This window comes from Phoca vitulina, unplaced genomic scaffold (assembly GCF_004348235.1).
Source record: "Phoca vitulina isolate PV1807 unplaced genomic scaffold, GSC_HSeal_1.0 scaffold2, whole genome shotgun sequence".
Taxonomy (NCBI): domain Eukaryota; kingdom Metazoa; phylum Chordata; class Mammalia; order Carnivora; family Phocidae; genus Phoca; species Phoca vitulina.
In genome coordinates, this window is record NW_022589705.1 from 25,278,726 (window position 1) to 25,301,430 (window position 22,705).

Consider the following 22,705-nt stretch of genomic DNA (forward strand, 5'->3'; position numbering starts at 1 on the left):
CCAGGTGGCTAAAGCTGGGTATTTCCCTTGGCCCATGTTGATTAGTCTATGATAAAATACCAACAGGGTTAGGTTCTGGTAAAATTTTTAATTTTTTTTTTTTGGGGGGGGGGAGAGAGAGAGTTTTAAGCAGGCTCCACGCCCAGTGCAGGGCCCAAGGCAGGGCTTGATCTCACAACCCTGAGATCATGACCTAATCCGAAATCAAGAATCAGATGTTTAACCAACTGAACCACCCAGATGCCCCATCTTGAGGGCAGAATTTTTAAGACAGGATGCTCTCACATATTTCAAAATGTTTTGTTTTGTTTTTTTTCTTTTCCCCCTGCCAGAATCACAAAGGAATTTTTCTTCAATATTCACTGTGAGAACCTGGTAGAGCTCCCAGAGGTAGAACTCACAAAAGTGTGGGGGCCTGCTACGGACTGAATAATGTTCCACCAAAATCATATAATGAAGCCCCAATCCCCCATGTGATGGTATTTCAAAATGGGTCCTTTGGGAGATAATCAGGATTCGATGAGGTGAGGTCAAGAGAGTGGGGCCCTCATGATGGGATCAGTGCCCTTAAAAGAAGAGATGCTACAGCAAAAAGGTGGCCCACTGTCTGCAAGCTAGGAAGAAAGTTCTCGCCAGAAACCACCCAGGATGGCACCCTCATCTTGGGACTTCCAGCCTCCAGAACTTTGAGAAAATAAATGTCCGTTGTATAAGCCACCCAAGTCCACAGGATTTTGCTTTGGCAGTTCACACTAAGACAGGGCCCCCTAATTAGTGGGTCCCCCTACTTATTGACACAGTGCCTCCAGCAATTCTTCAATTACACTTTAGGTTTTCCCATCCCATCCCAGTACTGGTACCTGTAGAGGTTTCTGCTTATTGGTTTCTGCTCCAGTAAGTGATTCTTCGTATCAATCCCTCTGTCTCTACAATTTTGGGTGCAGAAGTTTGCCACGTGACCTCACTTCTCTGACAGATTTGAGTTGTTGATTTTTCAGTTTGTTCAGCTTTTTACTTGTTAGGATGGAATTACTAATTCCATTACATGCTAGACTAGAAACCAGAAGCCGAGAGTTTTATTTTTAAAATTTTAAACTACCACATATGTATATTTTTTGTTACTAGGAGCACTTTCTTATTCTCTGATCATTCTTCTTCATTGCATCTCTTTGTTTTATGAATTCAATATCTCTCATCTCTCTGAGGTAACTAATTACATTTTTTGAAGTTTTCTTCCGTTGTCCACATTGCCTCGGTTTTCTACAGATCTCTTTTTTCATTTAATCTAGTTTTCATGTTGGAAGGTTTCCTCAAATGCCTAGTGATCCTTAATTGTCTTTTCTTACTTATGTATTTATTAATAAAAAATACTTACGTATTTGGTATTATAGGGACTATGGACACAACAGTGAACAAAACAAATCTCCACCCTCATGAAGCTTCCATTCTAGTGAGATGATTCCAAAAAAAAAGACAAATATGGGTGATGAGAGAGTGACAGAAGGTAGCAATGTGTGCCATGAAGAAAAATAAATTAGAGTACATGGGGAATAAGTGCTGGAGGCTATTGTTATGTAATGTTGGATCGTTACAGAAGACATCTCTTATAAGGTAAGAGATGTGCCCGGTATTCCCAAATCCATCTTCCCAGATGAATGTCTCCAGAAACAAACCTCCAGCCTTCTCCATCGGAGAACTGTAGGGTGAATTTCCCTGAATGTTCAGAATGGAGAAGAGAACCCAAGGAAGTTCTAACAGATTTGCATATGAACTTTCAACAATCTTTTCTCCTTCCACATTCTGCTCTTGATGTGCACCAATACCTGATGCTTCCAAGTACAGTACTCAGCCTCTTGTCCATGAGGCAAAACTCCTCTCTTCTCATTAATTTCTCCCTCTGTAGGCACTTGGATAACTTTCTTTTATAACCAAATTGATTACCATTCCTCTCTGTCTTCCAGTTTCCTCATACTCATTTAAATTTCTCACTTGCTATTTTACTCCTTCTTTGTGTTTGTTAATTAAAAAAAAATCTTTGCTATCATTTCAAATGTTTGGAGAAAAAAAGATAAACAGATGGGGTCAATCTGCTATTTTAGACAAGAAGCCTGTGGTATTTTGATTAATTCCTTTTTAATTTCCATTGCCATCACTTATATATACCATCCTTATTCTAAACTCTTCCAAAATTCTCTCAGGTTTCTCACTAAAATACTCCCTCTTATCTCTGCAAATGCAAACTTCATATCTCAATCTACAAAACCTTCTCAGACAAATATTATCCCACAATTATCTTTCCCTAAATAATATCATTAGAAGACTTCCCTTTACTTGTTTGCGATATGAATTCACCTCCTTACTATATTCCCTTAACACTTAGCACAGTGGTGTTTACTAAAGTAGCTGGTCAATGAATTATGTTCCTATAACATTAGTGATAAGATATGCTGACAATATTAACAGTAGGCTTCTAGTAACAAAAGAAATTATTTTGGTTGTAAGCAGCATCTCATACATTTAACTTCTAAGATCCCTCAGTGGGAGAATCCATTTTACAGTGCCAAGTAGAAGTATTAATCTGAAATAATAAGATGCGTATTATAATCCCAAGAGAAAGCACTAAGAAAATAACTTAAAAAAAGTAAAAGAAAAATCAACAGAGAAATTAAAGTGGTAAACTAAAAAATATTCATATATTACAAAAATGGTAGTAAAAAAGTAACAGAGGAACAACAACAAAGATATATAAAGAACAAATAACAAAATGGTAGATTTAATGGTGGTGATGGTTGTACAGCATAGTGAATATGCTAAAAATCACTGAGTTTAAAATTCACTCCAATTCACTTTAAAAATTCATTTTAATTCACTTTAAAATGGTTATTTTTGTCTTATGTGGATTATATCTCTTAAAAAAACTTAAATAGCAGGCATAAATCCAGCCATATTAAATAATTACATTAAATGTGAACAGATAAAATGTTCCAGCCAAAGCAAAATCCACTACATGCTGTCTTAGATTCAAAGATATAAACAGAATGAAAATCATAAAATAGAAAAAAGATACACCATGCAAACAGTAACCATAAGAGAGCTGGAGTGACTATATTAATAAAAAACAAAATAGACATTAAGAAACATCACTAGAGACAAGGAGAAATGCTTTACAATGATAAAAGACTCAATATATTAGGGATATATAACAACTATAAATGTATTTCCATCTAACAGAAACCCAAAATACATGAAACAAAAGTCATATAAAGTATGTCCTCTAACCACAATAGAATTAAATTAGAAATCAATATAAATAAAAACAAATGCCTTCATATAAAGAAATTAAACACACACAAGAAATAAATGAGTCAAAAAACTAATCACAATGGAAATTAGACAATATTTTGAATGAATGAAAATAAAAATAAAATATATCAAAATTTATGGGATATAGCTAAAGCAGTATTAGAGGGAAATTTATAACTTTAAAAGACTAAATTTAAAAAGGTCTCAAATTAGCACCTTACTCCATTTTAAAAAACTAGAAAAATTAAACCCAAAGCAATTAGAAAGATTAAAGCAGAAATTAGTAAAATAGAATACAGAAAAACAACAGAGAAAATTAATGAAATGAAAAGATGAACAAAACTGACATTGAGCTAAACTAACAGAGAGAAACAGAGAGAAGGAGGGAGGGGATATAAACTACCAAATCTGGAATGTAAGAAGGAATATCACTGCCAACCTTTCAGAAGTTAAGATTATAAAGAAATACTATAAACAACTTTGTGTCAACAGATTTGATGACCTATATAAAATGGACACTTTCCTAGAAAGACAAAAATTACCATTAATGAAAAAATAGAAATAAGAGAAATCTAAATATAGGCATACCACAGAGAAAGTGTGAATTTGGTTCTGGACCCACCACAATAAAACAAGTATCACAATAACGTAAGTTAAATGAATTTTTTGGCTTCCTGGTGCATATAAAAGTTATATATACTATATTGTATAGTCTGCTAGATGCACAATAGCATTGTATCTAAAAAAATACCAATGTACCTACCTTACTTTAAAAATGCTTTCTTGCTAAAAATGCTAACCATAATCTGAGCTTTCAGTGAGTTGTAATCTTTTTAGTGTAGGAGGGTCTTGCCTCCATGGTGATGGCTGTTGACAAAGGGTGACTGAATGGATAAAAATACAAGACCCATCTATAATGCTGCCTACAAGAGACTCACTTCAGACCTAAAGACACATACAGACTGAGAGTAAAGGGATGGAAAAACATATGCAATCAAAAGCAAAAACAAAACAAAACAAAACAAAAAAAACCCCAGACTTTAAAATGAAGACTGTAACAAAAGACAAACGAAAGCATTACATACTGATAAAGGAATCAGTCCAACAGGAGAATATAATTATAAATATCTAGGCACCCAATACAATAACACCTAAATACATAAAGCAAATATTAACAGACATATAGGGAGAAACTGGCAGTAATACAGTAATAGGGGACTTTAACACCCTACTTACGTCAATGGATAGATCATCCAGACACAAAATCAACAAAGAAACAGTGACTCTGAACAACAAATTAGACCAATGGACCTAACAGATATATACAGAATATGTCATCCCAAAACAGCAGAATATCAAGTTGAATCAGTAATCAAAAAATTCCCAGTGAACAAAAGTCTGGGACTAGAGAGCTTCACAGATTAATTCTACCAAACATTTTAAAAAGAGTTAACAATATTTGTTCTTCTAGTCTATAAGCATGGAATGTTTTTCCATTTCTTTGTGTTGTCTTTAATTTCTTTCATCAGTGTTTTATAGTTTTCAGAGTACAGGTCTTTCACCTCCTTGGTTAGTTTTATTCCTAGGTATCTTATTATTTTTGGTGTAATTGTAAATGGGATTGTTTTCTTAATTTCTTTCTACTGCTTCATTATTGATGTATAGAAATGCAGGATTTCAGGGGCGCCTGGGTGGCTCAGTTTGTTAAGCAACTGCCTTTGGCTCAGGTCATGATCCTAGAGTCCCGGGATCAAGTCCCGCATCAGGCTCCCTGCTCAGATGGTAACATCTTTTACAATAGTATGGAAACAGAAGAGTTCGAATTATCAAACAGAGTTCTCCTACATTTTTGTAAGAAGCAACTATTTTTCATTTTCTTAAAGCACAGAAATCACCAAGGTGAGGATATATTGATAAGTTTCTATGCACATGGAGAGAAAAAGAGGGCAGCACTAAAGTGAGTTCTTAAAGGAAGAAAGGAAGCCCCAGGAAGCCTTTCTGGACTGAGAATTGAGACAAACTCAGAAGAGCACAATGTTTATCTGGCTTGGCAATCTACCCAGCATGGCTTTGGGAGGTACAGATACTGGGAATTCTCAAATATTAAATCAAAACTTAGAATAAATGGGACCAAGAGTTTTTAGATTTTTAAAAGACTAAAGTATGTGGTATTAAAGGTTATTCTTTAAAAGACTGTGTAGTCATCTTCAGAGGAATATAACAATAATTAAGAGCACAAATTCTATGGTTGGAGTACCTAGATTCAAACCCTGGTCCCTTCACCTACTAGTTATATGCACTTGGGCAAGTCATTTTTACCTCTCTAAACTTCAGCTGTCTTGTTTGTAAAATGCAAGTAACAGTCCTACTTTCACAACACTTCTGTGAGGATTAAATCACACCATGAAGTAGCAATATGGCGTACTGTTTAAGTGTGTGGCCTCTAGACAGGCTCCCTGATTTGAATCCTTGGTTCTGCTATCTACTAGTTGTAAATTATTTGATCTTGAGCAAATCACTTAACTTCTCCATACTGCAGTTCCTCATCTGTAAAATGTGGATAATGGGAGTGCCTGGGTGGCTCAGTCTGTTAAGCATCCAACTCTTGATTTCAGCTCAGGTCATGATCTCGGGGTCCTTGGATTGAATCCCATTGGGGCTCTGCACACCCAGCAGGGAGCTGCTTAAGGATTCTCTCTCCCCCCTCTCTCTCTGCCCCTCCCCCCACTCATGCTCTGTGTGTCTCTCTCTCAAGTAAATAAATAAATCTTTTTTTTTAAAAAGAGAATGAGGGGCGCCTGGGTGGCTCAGTCGTTAAGCGTCTGCCTTCGGCTCAGGTCATGATCCCAGGGTCCTGGGATGGAGCCCCGCACCGGGCTCCTCGCTCTGCAGGAGGCCTGCTTCCCCCTCTCCCACTCCCCCTGCTTGTGTTCCCTCTCTCGCTGTGTCTCTCTCTGTCAAATGAATAAATTAAAAAATCTTAAAAAAAAAAAAAGAGAATTAATGTATTATTGTGCATAAAGCACTTAAAGCAGTAGAGCACATATGTGAAGTAGTCATTACTGAAATGCACTTTGCAAACAGTAAGCTTCAATAAATGTTAATTACTACTATTAAACAAGAGACATGATACACCTAAAATTGTTATTTCTAAATGTATAATTTTTACTTTTTAAAAAGAGAATGCTTGTGGTCAATGTAGTAAAAGGAGAGCTCGCCCTTGTTTTATAAGTAACAGAATTTGATGTCTGTTATTTCTACTCCTCTTAGAATGCTCAAATCCTATGGTTACTTTGTAGTTTAGATTATGCCTCAACATTTCCATGAAGAATTCTCGGACTATATTTCAATTTTTGGTCTCCTTCCATACTAGTCCCACAGTAGATATTTAATAAACATTATGTTATTTAACTGGGTAACCAAGGAATCCATATCCCAGGCTTCTCCTTCCAACACAGACTCCTTAGGGAGACAAGATGGGAGAGAGAAAGCTGAAATGATTTCAACTTGGTAGTAAAATTAAAGGCTGCACAGAGTGGAGACATACTAACACAAAAGATCAGTTAGAAATGGAATGAGAGGGCACTTGGGTGGCTTAGTCAGTTAAGCACCTGCTTTCAGCTCAGGTCATAATTTCAGGGTCCTGGGATCAAGTCCCACACTGGGCTCTCTGCTGAGCAGGGAGTCTGCTTCTCCCTCTCACTCTCCCTCTGTGCTTTCTCTCTCTTCTTCTGTCTCTCTCAAATAAATAAAATCTATAAAAAAGGAAATGGAATGAGAATGGTGTATAAATATATTTAAATATATATATTAGTGTGTGGAAAGCTCAAAAGAGAACACAAGCAACTGAGCACTAAACTTCATTTTTGGCTGGGTTTTGAACAACCAATGTGAAAAGGAAAAGAGAATATGTAATTTTACATTTCAGGAAATTCTGGCTGAGAGAGGCTGGCCCCAACAGTCACATACACCTTTGGGTAGTATGGACATCTTAAGAATAGTAAGTCATCCCATCCATGGACAAAGAATGTCTTCCATTTATTTGTGTTTTCTGTAAAGGGCCAGACAGTAACTACTTTAGGCTTTGTGGGCCACACAGTCTCTTGCAATGCCTCAACTCTGCCACTATAGCATGAAAGCAGCCAGTAACAGACAAAAAGTAAACAAATTAATGTGTTTGGGTTTCTTAAAATTACATTTAAGGATACGAAGATATGAATTTCACATTAATATTCATGCATCACAAATATTTTTCCAATCACTTAAAACTATAAAGAATTACTTTTTTTTTTTTTTAAAGATTTATTTATTTGAGAGAGAGAGAAAGAGAGCACAAGTGGAGGGAGAGGGAGAGAGACAACCCTTAAGCAAACTCCCCGCAGAGCCCAATGCAGGTCTCGATCCCACGAACCTGAGATCATGACCTGGAGCTGAAATCAAGGGTTGCCTGCTTAACCAACTGAGCCACTCAGGCACTCCTATAAAGATTTATTCTTAGCTCCAAAGGTGGAGGGCCAGATTTGACTCCGGGGCCATAATTTTCCAAGCCCTCCCTAAGGCATTCATGGTATATCATGATCTTGGTTCTCTCCTATACATCTAAAATGGTACTAGATTTGTACCATTCTTGGAAGAAATGAAAAAAGAATCACTCAAATCATGTTCTATAGGTTTAATTCTCTTATAGAATCCAGTTAAGAATGGCTGCATTTTAAGTGATAAAAATTAAGGGTTTAAAAAAAAAACTGGTTAGGATATGAAGCACAAGGACTCTTACACATGAGTAGCTGAAATGTAAACTAATATAACCATTTTGGAAGATAATTAGGGATTGCTGGGGTAATCTTTGATGGGCCCTCAGTGTCCCTGCATGTTTTTTTCTGAAAATGCCAAGAATATCAGGCCCTGACTCTTTACCCAGGTCATTTTTCATTTGCAATGAGCAACGCTGAGAAATGCATTGAGCAGGCTTATCACCACTCATTATTAAGTGTTCCTCTCTGTTAACGTAACCAGTTACCTCTGTGTCTAAGTCCACTTGTGTTATTCCAACACGTCTACCTCTTGTGGATTTGGAAGCCAAGGAAACCATTAGGAATCTAAATCTTTGGCTACTACTTTTGCCATAATTTTCTTTTAAATCCTGTGTCTGATCCAGGCATCAAGTATCTTCTGCCAGAATCAAACAAACAATATCAGGCCAACTTGTTAGCTTGCAAGTAGGATAAAATCTCAGACTTTGATTCAGAGTTCTTGACAGGAAGTATCTACCAAAGTTGAAGATACACAACCAGCAATTAAACTCCTAAGTTTATACTGAAAAGAAATGCATACAATGTGTATTAAAAGATTTGTATAAGAATGTTCATAACAGCATTTTTAAACTTTATTCCTCATACTTTTGCTTAAATCTTTAATCTATCTTTCAAGGCTAGAATGATTCATGTGGTAATGGATTAGAGTTGGCAACATCAGTATGAAATCACTATCAGCTTAACAGAAATACAAATGAATATATATAGAAATACTTATAGATGTGTGGTCGTACATGGATTAGTACATACAAGTATGTATTTCTTTGCTCTGTTATCTGAGAGGGGCCTAAAAGAAATGATACTTTCTCAGCAACAATCACACCTACCAATCAGACTTTGGTTTCTAGTACCATTCTCCAATAAAAAGAAGCAGGGCTCTTTGGAGAAATGGCTTATTCTAGGATTGGGACAATGAATATACAAGCTGAGCCTAGAGTATTCTGTAGTGACAGAAAGGAAGGTGATTAAAAACAAAAACAAAGGAAAAACTTACATTGAGATGAATATGACAAAAAGAGTAATCAATTGAAAGAGACTCCTACAGCCAAAGCTGGAACAACGTGAGTAGCAAACTAAGTAAAATAATATAATTCAAAGTATAAAACAAATATCCACACATCCATACTGATATAAAGGATTGAGTAAATTAATAAATGGTGGAGAAGAGACAAATCTCCTGACACTGCCTCCAAGAGACACTGGAGAAACATGATAGGTACTACCTCAGCCAGGTGGCAAGAGTCTACATTAACAGTCATCAATCATGTTGACAGTATGTACTACTGATATAATGTAACCTTCCTCTCAATAATCCATAATCCTAGTCCTACCATGAGAAACACACCAAATTCCAATAGTAGGGCATCCTATAAAACACTTGACCAGCACTCCTCAAAGCCATCAAAGTCATCAAAAACAAAGAAGGTGTGAGAAACTGTCACAGCCGGGAGGAACCTAAGGAAACATTGTAATTAAATGTAACGTGCTATACTGACTGGAATCCTGGAACAGAAAAAAAAGGACATTAAGTAAACAACTAAGGAAATCAGAATAAACTATGAAGTTTTGTTAATAATAATGTAATAATAATGGTTCATTAATTGTGACAAATGTACCATATAATACAAAATGTCAGTAATGGGGAAACTAAACAGTATGTAGGAATACTCTGGACCTCAATTTTTCTGTAAATCTAAAACTATTCTAAAAAATAATGTCTATTAAAAAAAAAAAATCCTACCTCTCCTTCAAGGTCCATTAAAAAGTCTATCTCCTGCAAGAAACTATCCCTGATCCCCTCCAACTTAAATGAGACCTCTCCTTCCTTCCACCTCACACCAGCTCTGCTGAGCACCTACCATATTTTGCCCAACAAAATTATTTATAAACATGTTTCATTTCCCCTAAATCATAAGCATCTTAACATCAAGTTTATATTTGTCATGTTATTTAATACAAAATTAGATTGAAGCAAAATTGAGAAACCAACTAACCAAGATGAAAGTCACATTTAGTTACGGTTAGTATGTCCTAAGGCAGTTTCTTTCTACTCCTGAACAACTCTAATAATTAGAAAGTTCTTCCTGCTGGTCTGAAACCAAATGTTCTATAATTTCCTCATTTATTGCATGAATGAATGAATGAATGACAACTAGCTCTATGAGAGCAGGGAACACCTTCTGTTTTACTTAATACTGTATCTCCAGCACCTGGCACACAGTAGACACTCAAAAAACACTTGTTTTGGGGTCACCTGGGTAGCTCAGTTGGTTAAGCGTCTGCCTTCGGCTCAGGTCATGATCGCAGAGTCCTGGGATCCTGTCAGCAGGGAGCCTGCTTCTCCCTCTCCCTCTGCCCCTCCCCCCTGCTCATGCTCTCTAATAAATTTTTTAAAAATCTTTAAACAAAAAAACAAAACCACACATTTGTTTTTGAATGAGTAAATGGCTACCTGGCGAGGGAAAGGGCTGTAACTTTTATTTCCCCTCCCATACAATTTAATTTACTGTTTAGCTAATGACCACCCTCCTGATAATATACTCACATAATATATAGTCTCATATGTAGGTTTTACGAACAATTTAAACTAATTTAACTGAAGCTATGAGGTGCAATTGTAAGTGCGAAAGGAACTGCGATCAGTAGATCCCCAAGAGTGTACAATTAACGACTAGAAATGAATCAGAAAACTAGGGCTGAGGCGGCAAGGTCCCCCCCGGAATGTCTGGGGAAACGCCCCTGGACTAGCAGCCAGGCCGGCGGCTCATCCAGTCCACAGCTCCGCGACTCTGGGCAAATCACTGCACTTCCAGTTGGCCTGCTTCCTCGTCGGAAACTAAAAGGCTCGGACTCAAGGCGTCTTAAGTCTTGGCTGGTTCCAAGGCCCCAGCATTCTCAGCTATTAGGGTTTTGTTTGTTTTTCTCAAGTTTTCAAATTCAAATCGGTTTAACCCTGCACAAAAACCTCCCGTAGATCGCGTTCCCGCTCAGTCACCTCAACTGACAAGTGATCTTCAGGGCCGCGTCCATTCTTGAGATTCTCCCCCCCACCCACCGCGGGGCAGTTGGGGGGAATGGGTTACAAACAACAGCTAACGTAAATAAAATATAAATTCGCAGGCTGCACGACGACAGGGCTTCTGAAAAAGAAACACTTCTACAACCCTACATGAAAAAATGAGGAAACCCCTTTCCACACAACTCTCAAAGGAAGAAAAGAGTGGGGCGGATCCTCTCTCACTCCGCCAAAGCTCTGAGATAAAGACTGCACCTCGGCAAGTCTGAGGAAAAAACACACCCGCAGGAGAAGGAAGCAAGAAAAACGTTAAGAACCAGGTCCTCGGTAGCTGCAAACACACCTACCAGATCAGCGGCTCCCTGGGGCCACGTCGCCTCCCAAACTTCCAGAACGTTCCCCCAAGTAGCCAGAAGCACGGAGGGCGGGGCACAGACGCCCAGGCGCGTTCTTGGCTACTCCAGCCGCGGTGCGCGCTCTCCACTGGCTGGGCTTCCGCGCAGGCGCAGACCTCGCTAACGATGGCCCCGCCTTTCCTACTCTTGAGATTGCAAGGTTTTCACCAACTGCTAAGTGATTAGGAGAAAGTGGAGGGGTTGGTTTATTTTTTGCGTTCGACTTAGTCGCCTGGAGTTGACTTTTCACAACTTTCTAAAATGCAGGCTCAATTCTTTTACTGTTATTGACAATATGAAATCAAAGTGGCCTCAGGTTTATCCAAATTATGAAAAAATAAAGACTCACATTTTCATTCGTGGCTGTTAAGTATAACATAGTAGAAGCCTGTTTGTTTACTCTTTTGGAATCCATTGCTTTCAGACCTGACTGCAACTCAGCAAATTATTAAGTGCTGGTGTTCACAACTGTAAAAATTGAAAAAAGAAAAGCCAACACTTGCCTAGAACTTATGGTTGGGATGCCAAGCTATTTATGTCTTCCTTTGTAAAACACATAATTGCTGGGGGAAAAACAATACTGCTCCAGGAAAAATCCTTTGGAGCACACTTGTAATGTGGATTAATTATTCCCTGAAGTAACCATTTTGTAAGTTTATAGAGTTGTATAACTGATACTAAAATTAGGGGCGCTCTTTTACTGCTGCTGTTGGACATTAAAGCCGGGATAGGAGAGGTCAAATTAATCAAGACCTGACTCCAGCCACACCGTGTGGATTTCAGAACTCGAGGAATTGACACAGCTGCTGGTGTGGGCAGGAAGGTTGGGTCGGCCAGAGGACCCTCCTTGGAAGGTCCTCATGTTTTGAACAGGCTATTTGCAGAGGGGTAGGAGAGGCATCCAAAATTAAGCCGCAGGGGGTCCCAACAAGTAAGAGTGCAGAATAGCCTTTCCTTTCTACCTGTTATACTACGAGACTTAGCCGAATTGAGAGCGGCAACTCCAGTTCCGGCAGTAAAACTGGCAAGTGCAAAGAAGGGTCCATTCTGGGGAAGGTACTGAAGTTCTGGGTAACTGACCAGAATAGGGAGGGAAAGAAAACTAATCTTATCGAGAACCTACTGTGTACCAAGTACTATACCAGATACTTTGCATACATGATTCTATTAATCTCCATAAAGGCTGTAAAGTATATGTTATTCTCATATCTGTACCACCCATAGTCTTCCCCATCTCAGTTAATAACTCACACTTGTTAAATTTAAATACCTTGCCTGTTTCTTATATACTCCCTCTCATCCATCAGGAAATCTTGTTGCCTGTATGTTCAAAATACATCCAGACTCTCACCACCTCCCTGGTCTGAACCATCACTAATCACCTGGATTATTGCAATCACTTCCTAAGAGATCTCCCTATTTATGCCTTGCCCCTTACAGTCCTTTTTCAACATAATAACCAGCGTAGTCCTGTTAAAATAGAAGTCAGAGGGGTGCCTGGGTGGCTCAGATTGTTAAGGGTCTGCCTTCGGCTCAGGTCAGGATCCCAGGGTCCTGGGATTGAGCCCCACATCGGGCTCCTGGCTCGGCGGGGAGCCTGCTTCTCCCTCTCCCTCTGCCTCTCCCCCTGCTCGTGCTCTCTCTCTCTCTCTGTATCTCTGCATCTCAAATGAATAAATAAAATCTTTAACAAAATAAAATAAAATAAAATAGAAGTCAGAATTAAAGCTTATGTTCTTCTGATGACCTATAGGGCCTAAGTGCCAATTACTACCTAAACCCCTTCTACTACTATCTTCCTAACTTGCTCCTTCTGTTCCAGACACATTGGCCTCCTTCCTTTCCTCATATCTCCAGGCATGCTCCTGCCTCAGGGCTTTTGCACCAGCTTTTCTGTCTAAGGTACTCTCTTCCCAACTGTATTCATAGTTCACTCTCGCTACTCCTTTAAATCTTACTTAACTCAACTGTCATCTTCCCAATAAAGCCCACCTTGACTTCCTCATCTAAAATTAGAACGACTTCTGATCCCTCTTAACCTGCTGTGTTTTGTTTCATATCATTTGCTACCTTCTAACATACTATTTAATATACATACTTACTGTGTTTATCGTTTACAGCTTTTCTTCTCTCACTAGAATGTAAACTGCACAAAAGTATGGACTTTTGTCTGTTTTGTTCACTGATGAATCTCTAGTACCTAGAACAATGTCTGCTACCTAATAAACACTAATAAATACACTTAAATGTTGAAGTATCATTCGCCTTGACATAGAAGACACCTCTAGTTCGTGTCTCAATAATAACATATCAGACTTCATTGAATGTTAGTGGCCATAATATGAATAGTACCAATGGGGGCTTCAATCTTTATTAAAATTCTTAGTCTTATTACTATTAGGCTCGAAATAATTTATTTCAAGCTTTGGTCTTCTGGGTCTAACTAATTTGTCTGAGAGGTATATACTGGAAATAAATGTTTAACAGTTAACCCTGCTAACGAGTTTTTATCTGGGAGGCTTATATATTACAGTGATTCATTCATTACCAGAACAAATCAAGCTATTTGAGTTGTGCTTTTAAAGGTTCTCTACACAATTCAGGTCCAACTATATTGAAACTGACAACACAAATATATTTGGCAACTCTATAACAGCCCAGCTCTCTGATTCACTACTTGCTAGAATTCCTACACAGAAATATGTTCAATTTACATTTACGGTTAGTGTCAGAACATTCCTAATTCAGCAGTGTGAGAAAGTTATAATGAAAAATTAATTCCATAAATTATTTATTCCTGGATGGAAAATGTAAGCTTGCACTTGAAAGCATATAATCAATAAAAAATATATATTTCATAAACCTCGCAATGCCATATTTCCACATTAGTTGTAGAATGACAAGCTGTTATGAGACAGTACGAAGAATAGCTTAGTGTTGCTGTGAGATGTCTCAGTTTCATCAGCAACAGCAAACCCTCTAATCTGCTTAGGGGCTTGAATGCTTTGATAATCAATGTACTTCAATATTTTCCCTTTTAGTCAACTGCAAATATTGAACAATTGCAAATATTGAACAAGCATTTTCTTTTGAGGCTCTACTCCATGTTCTTTTTGTTATCTGCTTCATTCCCGACATTCTGACCTTGATGCTATAAACTGTCAAAAGGAAACACACACACACACACAAAGACTAAGAAAAATGTAGAGGAAATCTGATGAAAGAAAGTGGCTGTTTTCAAATCTAACCTTTCATCAATTTTCTTTGATACAGGAACTGATATTGTACTATATTCTTAAATCTCACCATGTATATAAATTCTTATTTTTTAAATGATTGGATTTAAACAATTCATTGTACTGAAAACAACAGGCTCAACTTAATTAGCCGTATGTTTTATTTATTTTTTTAAAAGATTTTATTTATTCGAGATAGAGACAGAGAGAGCACAAGCAGGGTGAGAGGCAGAAGAAGGAGAAGCAAGCTCCCCACTGAGCTGAGAGCTGGACGCGGGCTTGATCCCAGGACCTGGAGATCATGACCTGAGCCGAAGGCAGATGCTTAACCGTCTGAGCCACCCAGGTGCCCCTAAGCTGTATGTTTTAAAAACAGCTAGTTGTTTGGCTTCAAAAGCTTTTCTATTTCCAAATAGGTTTGGGTATGCATGTATATGGGTTTAGAAAATCAAAGCAAAACATATTCAGTGCTTTTTAAAAAGATTTTATTTATTTATTTGTTTGATAGAGGGACAGCGAGAGAGAGGGAACACAAGCAGGAGGAGTGGGAGAGGGAGAAGCAGGCTTCCTGTGGAGCAGGGAGCCCAATGCAGGGCTCGATCCCAGGACCCTGGGATCATGACCTGAGCTGAAGGCAGATGCTTAACAACTGAGCCACCCAGGCACCCTTTATTCAGTTCTTTATTCAGGCACTAAGAAAGAATTTTTGCACTTTCCCACCACACTGGTTCTGTTCATCCTCTTTGACTTAAATCTCTCCTGGTTCTCAGCTGACCCTCAATGGTAATCCCTTGTGCTTTAGCGACTTTTGGTTTAATGTGATTATTGAGCATAATTGTAATTTAATGGTGGATTCCTCAAAATTTTGACATTTCGACAGATTCTTGTTTTTGGCAAGGGAAACTGCCTTCAGTTCTCAGTCATAATGTAAAAGCAACTAAGATGAAAACTCAACACACCAGCAAAAACTAGATCTGAGAACATAAAAATAGCTGAGTTTAAGGTAATTTTGAACTGTATAAAGAAATTTCTACCCTTTAAACATAGTTAAGTTTTACCATATGAAAAAGCATAAAAAATACATAATATTTATCTCTGCCCCGCATCAGATCAAGGGTGTGCACCAACTAAAAATTTTGTGGTTATCACTTTACCAGGTATGTACCTCTTTTTGAGGCAGCCAGAGTTCTTTTTTTTTTTTAATTGAAGTATAGCTGACATTAAATATTATGTTAGTTTCAGGTCTATAACATACTGATTTGACAATTATATATATTACAAAATGCTCACCACAATAAGTGTAATTACCATCTGTCAACATACAAAGTTATTATAATATTACTGACTATATTCCTTATGCTGTACTTTACATCCCCATGACTTACTTATTTTATAACTAGAAGTTTGTATCTCTTAATCCTCTTTTCCTATTCCACCCATCCCCACAAACCCCTCCCCTCTGGTAACCACCAGTTTGTTCTCTGTATTTCTGAGTTTCTGAGTCTGGTTTTTTGGTTTTTATTTGTTCATTTGTTTTTTAGATTCCATATATAAGTGAAATCATATGCTATTTGTCTATTTCTGTCTGACTTATTTCACTTAGCATAATATACTCTGGGTCCATCCATATTATTGCAAATGGAAGAATTTCATTTTTTTATGGCTGAGTAATATTCCATAGTGTGTATGTGTACACATACATACTGTATATGTATATAATATACATATATTGAATTTTATATATATAAATATATTCATCACATATTTTCAATATGAATATATATTCATATATGCATATATTCAATATATTTGCTTCTTCCTTATCTGTTATATATATCACTGATATATATATCACTTCTTTATCTGTCCCTTTATTGATGGACACTTAGGTCACTTCCATATCTTCGCCATTGTAAATAATGCTGCAATAAACATAGAGGTGCATGTACTTTTTTGAATTAGTGTTTTTGTTTTCTTCTGGTATATACCCAGCAGTAGAATTACTGAATCATATGACTGTTTTTTTTTTTTTTTTAATTTTGAGCAACTTCCATATTGTGTGGCTGCATGAATTCACATTCCCACCAACAGTGCATTAGGGTTTCCCTTTCTCCACTCCACATCCTTGCCAACACTTGTTATTTCTTGTCTTTTTGATACTGGCCATTCTGACTGGTGTGAGGTAATAAATCATTGTGGTTTTGATTTGCATTTCCATTCTGGCTAGTGCTGTTGATCATCTTTTCATGTGTCTATTAGCCATCTGTATGTCTTTTGTGGAAAAAGGACTATTCAGAGCCCCTACTCATTTTTTCCCTTTATTTATTTATTAATTTTTAGAATTGTTAAAAAATTTTATTGTGATAAAATATACATAAGATTTATCATTTTAACCATTTTTAAGTGTACATTAACTACATTCACACTGTTGCTCAGTTATCACCACCAACCATCTCTAGAGTTTTTCATCTCCATAATGGAAACTCTGTACCCATTGAACAATAACTACCCATTACCCCTTCAATCCAGCCCTTGGCAACCACCATTTTACTTTCTGTCTTTATGAATCTAGGGACCTCCTATATGTGGAATCATACGGGCCTTTTATGACTGGCTTATTTCCCTCAGCATAATGTCTTCAGGGTTCATCCACATTGTAGCATGTGTCAGGATGTCCTTCCTTTTTTAAAAAATATTTTTAAATTTAAATTCAATTAATTGAATATAATGTATTATTGGTTTCAGAGGTACAGGCCTGTGATTCATCAGTCTTATATAATACCCCATGTTACTTATATCACAGGCCCTCCTTAATGTCCATCACCCAATTACCCCATCCCTCCACTCCCGTCCCCTCCAGCAACCCTCAGTTTGTTTCCTATGATTAAGGGTCTCTTATGGTTTGTCTCCCCCTCTGTTTCATCTTGTTTTATTTTTTCCTATCTTCCCCTATGATCCTCTGTTTTGTTTCATAAATTCTACATATCAGTGAGATCATATGATAATTGTCTTTCTCTGTTTGACTTATTTCACTTAGCATAATACCCTCTAGTTCCGGGATGCCTGGGTGGCTCAGTTGGTTAGGTGTCTGCCTTCAGCTCGGGTCATGATCCCGGGGTTCTGGGATTGAGTCCCACATCAGGCTCCTTGCTCGGTGGGGAGTCTCCTTCTTCCTCTCCCTCTGCCTGACACTCTCCCTGCTTGTGCTCTCTCTCTGTCAAATAGATAAATAAAATCTTAAAAAAAAAATACACTCTAGTTCCATCCACGTTGTTGCAAATGGCAAGATTTCATTTTTTTTGATGGCTGGGTAATATTCCATTGTATATATATATACACAATGGAATATTAATACCACATCTTCTTTATCCATTCACCTGTCGATGGACATTAGGGCTCTTTCCATAGTTTGGCTATTGTGGACATTGTTGCTATAACATTGGGGTGCAGGTGTCCCTTCGGAACACTACATTTGTATCTTTGGGGTAGATACCCAGTAGTGCAATTGTGGGGTCATAAGGTAGCTCTATTTTCAACTTTTTGAGGAACCTCCATACTGTTTTCCAGAGTGGCTGCACCAGCTTGCATTCCCACCAACAGTGTAGGAGGGTTTCCCTTTCTCCGCATCCTCGCCAACATCTGTCGTTTCCTTACTTGTTAATTTTAGCCATTCTGACTGGTGTGAGGTGATATCTCATTGTGGTTTTGATTTGTATTTCCCTGATGCCGAGTGATGTTGAGCATTTTTAAATGTGTCTGTTGGTCATTTGAATGTCTTCTTTAGAGAAATGTCTGTTCATGTCTTCTATTTCTTGATTGGATTAGTTGTGTGTTGAATTTGATAAGTTCTTTATAAATTTTAGATATTAGCCCTTTATCTGATAAGACATTTGCAAAAATCTTCTCCCATTCTGTCAGTTGTCTTTTGGTTTTGTCAACTGTTTCCTTTGCTGTGCAAAAGCTTTTTAGCTTGATGAAGCCCCAGTAGTTCATTTTTGCCTTTGTTTCCCTTGCTTTGGTGATGTGTCTAGCAAGAAGTTGCTGCAGCTGAGGTCAAAGAGGTTGCTGCCTGTGTTCTCCTCAAGGATTTTGATGGATTCCTGTCTCACATTTAGATCTTTCATCCATTTTGAGTCTATTTTTGTGTATGGTGTAAGAAAGAGGTCCAGTTTCATTTTTCTGCATGTGGCTGTCCAATTTTCCCAAACCATTTGTTGAAGAGACTGTCTTTTTTCATTGGATATTCTTTCCTGCTTTGTCAAAGATTAGTTGACCATAGAGTTGAGGGGCCATTTCTGGGCTCTCTATTCTGTTCCATTGATCTATTTGTTTTTGTGCCAGTACCATAATGTCTTGATGATTATAGCTTTGTAATAGAGCTTGAAGTCTGGAATTGTGATGCCACCAGTTTTGGTTTTCTTTTTCAACATTCTTTTGGCTATTTGGGGTCTTTTCTGGTTTCATACAAATTTTAGGATTATTTGTTCCAGCTCTGTGAAAAAAGTTGATGGTATTTTGATACGGATTGCCTTGAATGTGTTGATTGCTCTAGGTAGCATAGACACTTTAACAGTATTTGTTCTTTCAGTCCATGAGCTGGCAGGTTTTTCCATTTCTTTGTGTCTTCCTCAATTTTTTTCATGAGTCTTCTATACTTATCTGAGTACAGATCCTTTGCCTCTTTGGTTAGATTTATCCCTAGGTATCTTATTGTTTTTGGTGCAATTGTAAATGGGATTGACTCCTTAATTTCTCTTTCTTCTGTCTCATTGTTAGTGTATAGGAATGCAACTGATCTCTGTGCATTGATTTTATAGCCTAACATTTTGCTGAATTCCTGTTTGGGTTCTAGCAATTTTGGAGTGGAGTCTTTTGGGTTTTCTACATAAAGTATCATATCATCTGCAAAGAGTGAGAGTTTTTGACTTCTTCTTTGCCAATTTGGATGCCTTTTATTTCTTTTTGTTGTCTGATTGCTGAGGCTAGGACTTCTAATACTATGTTGAATAGCAGTGGTGATAGTGGACATCCCTGCCACGTTCCTGACATTAGGGGAAAAGTCTGTTTTTCCCCACTGAGAATGTTATTTGCCGTGGGCTTTTTGTATATGGCTTTTATGATATTGAGGTATGTTCCCTCCATCCCTACACTGTAAAGAGTTTTAATCAAGAAAGGATGCTGTACTTTGTCAAATGCTTTTTCTGCATCTATTGAGAGGATCATATGGTTCTTGTCCTTTCTTTTATTAATGTAGTGTATCACATTGATTGATTGAACCACCCTTGCAGCCCAGGAATAAATCCCACTTGGTTGTGGTGAATAATCCTTTCAATGTACTGCTGGATCCTACTGGCTAGTATCTTGGTGAGAATTTTTGCATTCATGTTCATTGGGTATATTGGTCTGTAATTTCCCTTTTTGTTGGGGCCTTTGGTTTTGGGATCAAGGTAATGCTGGCCTCATAGAAAGAGTTTGGAAGTTTCCCTTTCATTTCTATTGTTCGAAATAGCTTCAGAAGAATAGGTATTAATTATTCTTTAAATGTTGGGTAGAATTCTCTTAGGAGGCCTTCTGGCCCTGGTTTCTTGTTTGTTGGGAGATTCTGATTACTGCTTCAATTTCCTTACTGGTTATATGTCTATTCAGGTTTTCTATTTCTTCCTGGTTCAGTTTTGGTAGTTTATACTTCTCTAGGAATGCATCCATTTTTTCCAGATTGCCTACTTTGTTGGTATAGAGTTGCTCATAATAGTTCTTATAATTGCTTGTATTTCTTTGGTGTTGGTTGTGATCTTTCCTCTTTCATTCATGATCTTATTTATTTGGGTCCTTTTTCTTTTCTTTTTGATAAGTCTGGCCAGAGGTTTATCAATCTTATTAATTATTTTAAAGCACTAGTTCCTAGTTTTGTTGATCAGTTCTACTGTTCTTTTGGTTTCTATTTCATTGATTTCTGCTCTAATCTTTATTAATTCTCTTCTCCTGCTGGTTTAGGCTTTATTTACTGTTCTTTCTCCAGCTCCTTTAGGTGTAAGGTTAGGTTGTGTATTTGAGACCTTTCTTGTTTCTTGAGAAAGTCTTTTATTGCTATATACTTCCCTCTTAGGACTGCCTTTGCTGCATCCCAAAGGTTTTGAACAGTTGTGTTTCATTTTCATTTGTTTCAATGAATTTTTTTAAATTTTCCTTTAATTTCCTGTTTGACCCATTCATTCTTTAGCAGAATGTTTTTTAACTTCCATGTATTTGAGTTCTTTCCAACTTTCCTCTTGTGGTTGAGTTCAAGTTTCAAAGCATTGTGGTCTGAAAATATGCAGCATCTTTTGGTACTGGTTGAGACCTGATTTGTGACCCAGTATGTGATCTATTCTGCAGAATGTTCCATGTGCACTTGAGAAGAATGTGTATTCTGTTGCTTTAAGATGGAATGTTCTGAATGTATCTGTGAAGTCCATCTGGTCCAGTGTGTCATTCAAAGCCCTTGTTTCCTTGTTGATCTTCTGCTTAGATGATCTGTCCAATGCTGTGAGTGGGGTGTTAAGGTCTCCTACTATTATTGTACTATTATCAATAAGTTCCTTTATGTTTGTTGTTAATTGTTTTATATATTTTGGTGCTTCCAAGTTAGGGGCATAAATATTTACAATTGTTAAATCTTCTTGTTGAATAAACACTTTTATTATAATATATTGTCCTTCTTCATCTCTTGTTACAGTCTTTGGTTTAAAATCTAGTTTGTCTGATATAAGCATTGCTACTCCAGCTTTCTTTTGACATCCATTATCATGATAAATAGTTCTCCACCCCTCACTTTCTATCTGAAGGTGTGTTTGGGTCTAAAATGAATTTCTTGCAGACAGCATATCGATGGGTCTTGTTTTTTTATCCAACCTGATACTCTGTCTTTTGATTGGAGCATTTAGTCCAGTTACATTCAGAGTAACTATTGAAAGATATGAATTTAGTGTCATTGTATTACCTGTAAAGTCAGTGTTTCTGTATATTGTCTCTGTTCCTTTCTGGTCTATGTTACTTTTGGGTTCTCTCTTTGCTCAAAAGATCCCCTATGATATTTCTTGCAGGGCTGGTTTAGTAATCACAAATTCTTTTATTCATTTTTATTTTTTTATTTTTTAAGTTTTTATTTATTTATTTGTCAGAGAGAGAGAGCAAGAGAGCTCACAAGCAGGGGAAGCAGCAGGTGAGGGAGAAGCAGGCTCTCCGCTGAGCAACAAGCCCAATGTGGGTCTCAATCCCAAGACCCTTGGATCATGCCCTAAGCCGAAGGCAGACACTTAACCAACTGAGCCACCCAGGCATCCAGATCACAAATTCTTTTAGTTTCTTTTTGTCCTGGAAGCTTTTAATCTCTCCTTCTATTTTGAATGACAGCCTTGCTGGATAAAGTATTCTTGGCTGCATATTTTTCTCATTTAGCGCCCTGAATATATCATGCCAGTCCTTTCTGGCTTGCCAGGTCTCTGTGGATAGTTCTGCTGCCAATCTAATGTTTCTACCCTTGTAGGTTACCGACCTCTCGTCCTGAGCTGCTTTCAGGATTTTCTCTTTGTCTCTGAGATTTGCAAGCTTCATGATTATATGTCGAGGTGTTGACTTATTTTTATTGGTTTTGAGGGGGGTTCTCTATGTCTCCTGGAATTGAATACCTCTTTCCTTCCCCAGATTAGGGAAGTTCTCCTCTATAATTTCCTCCAATATACCTTCTGCCCCCATCTCTCTTTCCTCTTCTTCTGGGATCCCAATTATTCCAATATTGTTTCGCTTTATGGTACCACTTACCTCTTGAATTCTCCCCTTGTGATCCAGTAGTTGTTTATCTCTTTTTTCTCAGCTTCTTTATTCTCCATCATTTTGTCTTCTATATCACTTATTCTCTCTTCTGCCTCATTTATCCTAGCAGTTAGAGCCTCCGTTTTTTTA

At 37.5% G+C, this 22,705-nt stretch overlaps 1 protein-coding gene across 3 annotated transcripts in view; it reads right to left on the minus strand.

Moving 5' to 3' along the window:
- Positions 1-22,705, minus strand: part of CUNH1orf146 (chromosome unknown C1orf146 homolog) — a 78,763-nt gene that overhangs the window by 22,888 nt on the left and 33,170 nt on the right. For 2 of the 3 annotated variants that reach the window (XM_032423839.1, XM_032423860.1), the window contains exon 1: positions 11,481-11,720. The exons of the other annotated variant lie outside the window; for it this stretch is intronic. The gene's annotated coding sequence lies outside the window, so the exon portion shown is untranslated. Of the gene's footprint in view, positions 1-11,480; positions 11,721-22,705 lie in introns of those variants that run through there. 3 annotated transcript variants of the gene reach the window in all.